The sequence below is a fragment of the Panthera onca genome, chromosome B3 (genome assembly GCF_046562875.1).
Source record: "Panthera onca isolate mPanOnc1 chromosome B3, mPanOnc1 haplotype 2, whole genome shotgun sequence".
In the NCBI taxonomy this organism is placed as follows: Eukaryota; Metazoa; Chordata; class Mammalia; order Carnivora; family Felidae; genus Panthera; species Panthera onca.
This window is the reverse complement of record NC_138344.1, coordinates 147,972,551-147,982,440: the sequence shown is the minus strand read 5'-3', so window position 1 is coordinate 147,982,440 and position 9,890 is coordinate 147,972,551.

The window sequence follows — 9,890 nt, the reverse complement described above, 5'->3', positions numbered from 1 at the left end:
CTGGAATGGCTGTGAATAATGGCGATCTTTCCCTTTGTAGATGTGCAAGCTTGGGAAAACCTGGAAGCCCGGAGGCTTAGAAAGATTTTACAACAGGCAGAGAGGACACCTGGAGTACTTCTAGTAGGGACACTGGCCTGAGTGGTTCCTATGTTTCCCCACATACAGAAGCCATCACAAAATAGAAGTCAGGGCGGAGCACCTGGGTGGCTCAGTTGGTTAAGCTATGGACTTCAGCTCAGGTCATGATCTCACAGTTTGTGAGCTCAAGCCCCGCATTGAGCTCCGTACTGACAGCTCAGAGCCTGGAGCCTACTTCAGATTCTATGTCTCCCCCTCTCTCTACCCCTTCCGTGCTCATGCTCTGTGTCTCTCTGTCTCTCAATAAGAAATAAATGTTAAAGAAAAAAAAATTTAATAGAACTCAGGGTTGATCACCAGATGTCCCAGAAATCATTCCTGTAGCTGAGGGCAATCGTGTGGAATGAAGTAGGGTCTCCCCTTTTAAATTTTTTTAAGTTTTATTTATTTTTGAGAGAAAGACAAAGTGTGAATGGGGGAGGAGCAGAGAGAGAGGGGGACACAGAATCTGAAGCAGGATCCGGGCTCTGAGCTGACAGCACAGAGCCGGATGCAGGGCTCAAACCCACAAACCGTGAAATCATGACCTGAGCTTAGGTAGGAGGCCCACCGACCGAGCCACCCAGGTGCACCGGGTCTCCCTTTTAGGGAGGGGAGTGGGATAGCCCGATTTAAAGTGTTAACATGACACAAGATGATGGAGGGGTTGGTCAGTGGCCTACTGGTAGGTAGGTGGTGGGCCTGGGAATTACAAACTTGTCAGAGAGGAACACAGGTGAATGGGGATCCTAATGTATCCAGACAGCAGTCGTGGGGGGTGCAAGCATGCAGTGGTGCCTGATGGCCCAAGGTCTAATTTTCATGAGAAGAAAGTTATAGGACATATTTGAGAGGCACAGGTTGTTGCAGGATACCTGCAGCCACTGCATTCCATGGAATGAGAGGTGAAACATGTTATTGATATTCAGACAGCTGAGAGTTCGGGGTGTGCACAGAGCTAATATTTACGTTTAAAGTAGGTTAAGGCATCTGAGAGCCATGAAAAGGAATCTGTGGCAGCATCAGGTAGGGGTGAGCGGCTCATATAGACAGAGCAAGGGCAGTGAAGTTAGGGGGCTTTAGGAAGCAATAGCCAGGTTTCCTTATAAGTTTATGCACTGCATTTTTGTATTGGTGAGAGGGATGCGAAAAACTGACAAGACACTTTGTGGGGAGATTTGAAGCACTGTGACATAGTCCTCATTGGCAGTAGCTGTTTGCAACCATGGACATTAAGAAGACAGGAGGGTGTATGGCCCTGTCCGGCTGGTGCTTTAGGAGGGTGGGGGCATCTGCAAAGGCTCCCTGCCTCTTTGGTAATGGAATGACCGAAATTGACATACTGAACAAGAGTGCAGCCTTGGGTGCAGGTACAGAATGTAAGTCGGCTTCAAGAACTTGGAGAAATATTGAGCCCAAGTTCATTGGCTTCCCCAAGCATTACATGCAAAGAGAAAGTATAAGTCAGGGTGCAATGAATTGTCAAGAAAGTTGAGCAGATGTTCATTCCAGTAATGCATCTTCATCACCAGGAATTGAGGCACGAATGGAAGCTTGGTTAGGGACAAAGTTGGGGAGGGGGGAATTTATGACAAAAGACTTTATGGCTCCTACATTGTACAAATCAGTATCTTTGATTGCCATCTGAATCAAATTCTGTTCTTTCTTTACTCACAAGATTGGGGTGTTACATGGTGAGGAGGTAAAGCAAGAACATCCTGTGGTAACAGAGTCTATCACAGGGTCAGGTCCTCCTTCTGCAGCAAGACAAGGCATCTGGCTACTTATGGGAGGTGCCAGTCCCTTTCCCAGGCCCCTTGAGCACAAGTTAAGCACTAGACACAATCCATCCTTGTGTGCATATGTAGCCAGACACTAGTGGGCACATATTTAAGACTAATCCTCTGAGGAGCACTTTGAATTGAGATGGGTCTCCATTAGGGAAAGGGGGAAGGTTGAGCTGTGGTCTGATGGCAGGGAAATGACAACACCTTTATTGTCCCTCCTGCATTTTGGATATTAACTCCTTTTTAATATTTTTTATTGTAATGACTACCCTCCCATAGACTGCCTTCTAGCTCTGCAAATATTTACTTGCCCCTTTTCTAGTATGATGTAGTCCCCCTTGTATGCTTTGTTCTATGTGATTTTGCTTGTATATTAAATCAATCATTCTCAAGTGAATGTCATGACATTTATCTTTTGTGTTTTCTTTGAAGGCATTTAGGTTCAGGTGTTCTTAATCCTTCATCCATTTTGAGATTTTTTTTTGTGTCGACGTATATGTATGAAACAAGATTATAGCCAAATGTTATTATTTTGCATGTATATATCAATACTATTTTTTTTTAATTTTTACTTTGTTTTTGAGGGAGAGAGACACATCATGTGTAGAGAGGCACAGAGAGAGACACAGGTACAGAATCCAGGCTCTGAGCTGCCAGCAGGAGCCTGATGTGAGGCTCGAACCCACAAACTATGAGATCATGACCTGAGTGGAAGTTGGATGCTTAACTTCCCGAGCCACAGAGGTGCCCCTAGTCAACATCATGTTTAAGAGACACTATCCTTTCCCCACTGCACATTGTTGGAAATCTCATGGAGGATTTGCTGGCTGTATCTGCACAATTCTACTTCTGGGCTCCATAATGTGTTCCACTGGTATATATGTCTCATTTGATGCCAGCAGCACACCGCCGTAGTGAATGTACCTCTGCAATATCTTTAGAAAGAGAGAAGTGTGATGTCTCCAGGTTCTCTCGACATCATGATTGTTTTGTTGCTTCCATGTGTTGTGTGCTTTCACGTGAATTATATATTTTTTCAGATTCCTTAAAAAACTCATTGGCATTTTTATTCACATAAAAAGATAAACATAAAAATACCATAAAAAGATAAAGCAGACAGAAAATAGAGACTATCACAAATACAGAAAACAAATCAATTACATAAAAATTTGTATTTGGAAAAGTATGTAAAATTTGAAACAAATAGGTAGCCTGGGGAAATAGGGAAGACTCAAACAAATGCAATCAGAATTGAAAGAGGAGACATAACTGAACTAAAGACATGAAAAGGATCATTAAAGAAAAACTTAGGTATTTATAGGCCAACAATTAGATCACCAGGAACAAATTACACATTTTATGCCATAATGTAGTCCACCAAAACTGTTTCATGAACAATACAAAATGAGCAAAAGAAAAATTAATAAGATTTCTCTATCTAAAACCTCACCCTCTAAAAAATCTGCTGAGGAGTCCATGACTTTATTAAAACTTCTACTAAGTATTTAAAGAGGAATTAATGCCAATATTTCTCAAACTATTACAAAACACTGATAAAAAAGAGCACTCCCAAATGCATTTTGTGAGGACAGCATTGCTCTCACACCAAAGCCAAAGAAAGACACGAGAAGAAGGGAAACTACAGGTCACTATCTCAAATGAACATACATGTAAAATTCCTTCACAAAATGTGAGCACACTGAATTCAACAGAACATTGAGAGGATCATACAACATAATCCAGTGTGATTCACTCCAGGGATGCAAGGATCCTTCAACATACAGAACTGAATAAATGTGATGTCCTCCATTAACAGAGGGAACAATTCAATCAAAGCTATCCTTTTTTGATTCAAAACAACATTAGACAAAATTCAACACATGTTCATCATTTAAAAATAACCCAATTAAAAAGGGACTGAAGGAAATTACCTCCACATGAACATGGCCACTATGAAAAGCCCGCACCGGACAGCATATTGACCGATAAAATACTGAAGGCTTTCCTGTCAAATCAGGATCCAGGCAATGATGGTCACACCTAACATAAGTATTCCACATGATAATGGGAAAAATACATATGCCACCTCAAACTATGTCATTTTGTTACATTGCTTATTTGGATGAAAGTCACTTGAGAAATAGTACAAGTACACTCAGATTCTCCAGTGTCCCTTGACAGCAGGATATAAAGCTCCCTTACATGTACCAGGAGGGAAGAACCACCGTTAGCACCAGTATAAGGACACAGGGACAAGAAGGCTGTGCAAACAAACCTAGTTACTTAGTGACTAACATAATACCCCAAACTTAACTCTTGCCAAACCCAATGTTTTGTTGTCTGAAAGTCACAAGTGCCACCTGCTTTGTCCTACCTCTCGGTGTCATATCATTAGGAAGGCCATGCACTTACAAAATGAAATTTATTGTCTCCTGTAGTTGTGTCTTATTTCAATTTAATCCTTACACCAGGTAAATCCCAGAATAAAAGAAGGGAAAAGCATTCTTCTCCTACGACTGGAAGATGTAACCAGAAAAAAATAGGGAATAAAAATAATAAAAGACATTTAAATCAGTAGGAAGGAACAAAAATTACCTGTTTGCAGATGACATGATCTTAAACATAACAAAACCCTAGAGATACCACAAAAATTATTAGAACTACATTTAACAATGAGGGAAATTGCAGGATACAAAATGAACACCAACAACAAAAAAAGCACCTGTGATTGTACGCACCCGCATGGAAATATATGCAAAACAAATCACAAACTTATACAAGTGAAAATGATCAGAATAAGGTATTTTGGAATAAACTTAAAAAATATGTAAAAAACTTGTAGAGTGAAAATTACCTGTGTTGATGAAAGACCTGGAAAAATGCACACATGCCTGCAAATATAACTGTGCTCACCGATTAGAATTATTCATATTGTCACAGCACCATCCACACAACCTAATGTAGAAGCGAATCCCTAACCCTGTCGCACACTTTTAAAGAATCAAATCTAAGTCTGGAGCTTGATATATATGTCAGAGCACATGCAAACAGGGCCCTCTCTGTGCTGATAAACCAGCCCATCCCAGACCCTGCAGCTGGGTAAGGAGCCCCAGCCCCGGAGGTAACAGGTGTTCCCATTCTGTCATCAGGACAGAACACAGAAACCTTACCATGGAGTTTGTGCTGGGCTGGGTGTTCCTGGTTGCTCTTTTAAAAGGTAATTCATGGTGAACTGGATACACTGAGTATGTGAGTGGGTATAAGTGAGAACCAGTGGATGTGTGACAGTTTCCTGACCAAGATGTCTTGTGTCGGCAGGAGTCCACTGTGACGTGCTGGTGGTGGAGTCTTGGGGAGACCTGGTGAAACCTGGGGGGGTCCCCGAGACTCACCTGTGTATCCTCTGGATTCACCTTCAGTGGCTATGACATGAACTGGGTCCGCCAGGCTCCAGGAAAGGGGTTGCAGTGGGTCACATATATTAGTAATAGTGGAGGTAGCACAAGCTACGCAGACTCCGTGAAGGGCCGATTCACCATCTCCAGAGACAATGCCAAGAACATGCTGTATCTGCAGATGAACAATCTGAGGGCCGAGGACATGGCCACGTATTACTATGCAAGAGACGTGGTGAGGGGACATCACTGGGAGCCCAGACAAAACCTCTCTGCAGGAGGGGATCAGAACCACCAGGGGGTGCACACTATACACAATTCTGGTTTGTGTTCCCAGGAGCAGGTGCACATGGAGGTTACAGGCAGGTTTTCTGTCAGGGTCTGGGGCTTCCTCTCCACACAGAAGTTTCCCCAGGGAGCCTCCCTGGATATATGATTCTCTGTTTAACTATTAATTATCTGAATTAGCAACTGTGTTGTCACAGGGAAACTAGACTAACATCCACAAAGACACAGTTGTTTGCATTTGCTCTACTCCAGTCCCTCAATATGAGTGAATTACAGATTTCCAGAGGCACAACAGCTGAACCGTTACAGGATTCCCAGATGCACTCCCTGTGCAGCTAGGACCACAGGATCCCACAGCTCCTCATTATCTTCACCCAGCCCTTGTCACAAACAACGTGACACATCTTTCATAGCACTTTGCTACTCAGGAGTTTAAATGAGCTACAGCTCAATTTAATTCCTCTAAATGAGAGACAAACCATCTCCATGTATTAGTCAAGATTCTCCTGAGGAACAGAACCCAAAGCACATTGGTTTCCATGACTAAATATGTTGAGAAGCCCCATGGTCTACTGTCACAAGCTGAAGACCCAGGAAAACCAATGATGTAATTCTTGTCTGATTCTGAACTACTGTCTAGTCTCAGAACGTGGAGAGCTGATGATGTAACTCTCAGAAAAAGGGCCAGAAGAGACCAATGTTCCAGTTCAAGCAAGCACATGGGAAGTAAAAATAAGGGAATCCTCCTCCCTCTGCATCGGATTCTACTCAGAACTATAATGAAATTGTTGGTGCCCAGGCAGACAGAAACCATGGATGGAAATCCCAATCTCTTCTGGAACACATCACAGATATCCACAGAAACAGTTGTGAATCTGGGCACCCATGGCACAGTCAAGATAACCCATAAAGTTAATCATGACAAGCCAACCTCCTGTAAACATGGAGCTCAAAGACTGAATATTTAAAAGTGGATGCCATCATTGGGCAGGAGCCTGTTGGGAATAACAGTGCTCCTGTGGAGAAGGAGCCCCGAGGTCCATAGGGAGTGCTGCGGCTTGAGGATCCCCTGGATCACATTGGGTGAGACAGTTACTTTCTTGGGGTGCATTTGGGAGACAGGTCATTGCCTCTCGTGGGGCAGGAGAGCTGACAGGCACCATTGTACTGCCTTGGTCATTAGCATAGGAGCCTCTGCTGAGAGCAGCTAACTGAACACTGCCTTCTTGTTCTTCCTCACCATGAACTCCAAGCCTCTAGTGTTCATGCAACTGCCCTTCTGGAATAACCAGCCCCAGGCACAGCACAGTGTGACCCTCTCCCAGAGGATCAGTGGGGTCCGTGTCACATTAAGTTCATACAATTTGTTGTATTAAAACCCAGCTGGAGGTCTGAGATAAAACATAAAAGCCCTGAGCTGCCAGGTGGGCCAATGGCTTGGACACAGATAGGGTGAAGGCAGAGTTCTGAAGGAAGTCTGGGACCCATGAGTACAGATTGTCCTCTCTGTGTGAGGGCTTCTTGAACAGGAGAGGCAGGGAACTCCAATTGCAGGGACTAGAGGGGGAGCTGATGCCAATATTTCCTCCCACCAATCACATGGCCAGAATTCAGTGAGTAGCACAGCACCCCCTCCCCCCGTAGAAACTGAGCCACTGACACCAAGGTATACCCACCTTGCCTTCCTCAGGTGCTTCCTTACTAGGGAAAGAGTGTCTGGAACCCAGACCACAATTGTACCCCTCCCTCCAAAGACCACCATATACCCCTACAGGCACCAAGTCTACTGACCATATAGTGAGGCATAGCTCACCTATAGGGGAGATAGGAATTAGCCTCTTTTAATAAGGAGACCAAATTCACCTACTTAAAACTCACAACGCTATGAACAAAGTTGAAAAACTCTTCACTGGAGGCAAGGAAAACTCTGCAGAGTACTGACCTGAGGGTCAGAGTATCCAATCCATGACAGCACAGTGTACACAGCAGATGAAAGAAATGCTTCCAGAATGTCAGATCCTCAACAGTATGTAAACATTTCTCAATAAAGACACTGCTCTAGAAGCAGAAAACATGACAGGAGTTTCCTAAAATACTTAAGAAAGTGGAGACATAGACATACACCATGATGGAGGAATTCATTCCATAAGAAAAATGATAAAAGGACATTGCCAGCGATATAATTAAAACAAATATAAATAATATGCCTCAAACAGAATTTAAAACCAATCATAAGGAAACAGAACTTTTAAAAACTATCATAAGGATACTAGCTGTGCTTGAGGAAAGCCTAGAAGACATGAGGATACCCTGACTGCAGATGGAAAAGACCTAAAACACAGTCAGGCAGAAATTTTTAAAATATTGTAATCGAGATGTGAAACTGATTGGATATAATGAACTCAAGGCAGAAAGAAGCAAATGAATGAGTAAGTGACATGAAAGATAACATTATGTGAGAAATTAAGCAGGAAAGAAGAGGAAAAATAAATATTGCATGACAATTGTATACTTAGGGAATTCAGAAACCCAATAAAGTGTAATAAAAATCTTTTCAAGGGAGTCCCAGAAGAAGCAGAGAAGGAGAAAAAAGGGGAGAAGTTTTATCTGAGTGCATAATTGTGGAAAATTTCCACTAAATGGTGAAGGAAACAGACGTCTATATCTATGAGCTATAGAAAACTCCCATTAAAATTAAAAAAAAAAAAAAGCAGGCCAACTCTGAGATATAACAAAGTAAAATTTCCAAAATACACAGAGGAAAAAAAAAACTATAAGAATGAAGACTGAAGAGTTTGCTAACGAATATGGGAAGATAAAAAAAGATTATGGCAGAGTGTCCACAGAAACCTGCAGGCAAGAATGGAGTGGCATGATATCCTCAAATGCTCAGTTGAAAATTAGGCAGTCAATAGGGGAGGAGACAAGATGGCGGAACAATGTGGGAGATTTAGGTTTGTCTCGCGTCCATGAAATACAGCCAGACCAACACTAAACCATCCTACACACCCAGAAAACTTATTGAGGATTAACACAACAATCTGCACAACCTGAACCACAGAATTCGACAAGTACGTGGTGCAGAGATGTGACCTTGGGGAGCGAGAAGCTGTGGGAAGGGAGGTGCTTTTGAGGGTGGAGAGAGGACGGAGACTGGGGAGTGGGGGAGAATATGGGAAAAGCACCCCTCCCCAAAAGCAGCTGGAGAGAAAGTGGAAAATTGGAAACAGTTCAGAACTAATCTAAAAAGGGAGAAAGGAGAAAGGAGAGTGTGTAAATTCCATTAAGACTATGAACAGGGAGCACAAAGGCTGCAACTCTTAGCTTGATACCTGGAGGTGCTCTGGTGGGAAGGCAGAATCCCAGGAACAGAGTAGGGTCCAAGATGTTCTCAGTCCACATGGGGAGAGGCGGTTACACTGCTGGAAGGACATTTGGTGGAGACTGTTGAAGCCACCTGGTCCCAGCAGACCCCAGAAAACGGCATTTGCTGGTGCTGGAACAAGGTCGTTTAGTGTGAAGCCTGGTGCCACATGTGTGTTGTGATTTTTTACAATCCCTGGAATGCTGCTGCTACACTCTCTCGTAAGTTTTTTCTGGGGTGGGCTGGCACCTGGCCACAGTCGCAGGGCAGTAGCAAAACAGGGTCCAGCAAGTGTTCCTGGGTACAGCTGACATTTGGCTATTGCTCATTTGGCCATTGCTCGGTGAGATCCACCCACAGAGGGGCAGAACAGGTCAAAGCCGCAGTCCTTTGGACGTAAGGGGCCAGGGAAAAAACCACATCTGAGACAAAACTTGGGAGAGAGGTGTGGCCTGGGGCCTGGTCACAGAGAGTTAAGGAGTGGGGAGTGGATGAGAGATGAAGACTGAGGACAGGTGCGTGATTGTTGATCCGAGAAAACAGACTGGGTAGCTGGGTGGCGCCATTTTCACCTCTCCCGGTGCATGCGCATATGCACCTATAAGCACTGCAACAATCCACCCCAGGAGGCTAGAAGCGCCTCCTAGTGGTGAGCAGAGCCATTACACTGAGCCCCGCCCAACTGGGCCAACTTGGGTCTTCAGGAACACAAGTCTCATTGCCAGCTTAGTTTATGGACTATAAAAGCTACATAGACTGCCATCTAGCGGATAACAAAGTAATTTCAGTCCTACTTCAATCTGTTAGCAGGTTCATCTACTCAATTTTCTTCCTCTTTTTCTTTTTCTCTTTTACACTTTTCTTTTTCTTGAATGCAGAAAGAGAAAAAAATCATTTTTATTATCAATTTTTATTAAAAATATTTTTTCTTTAATT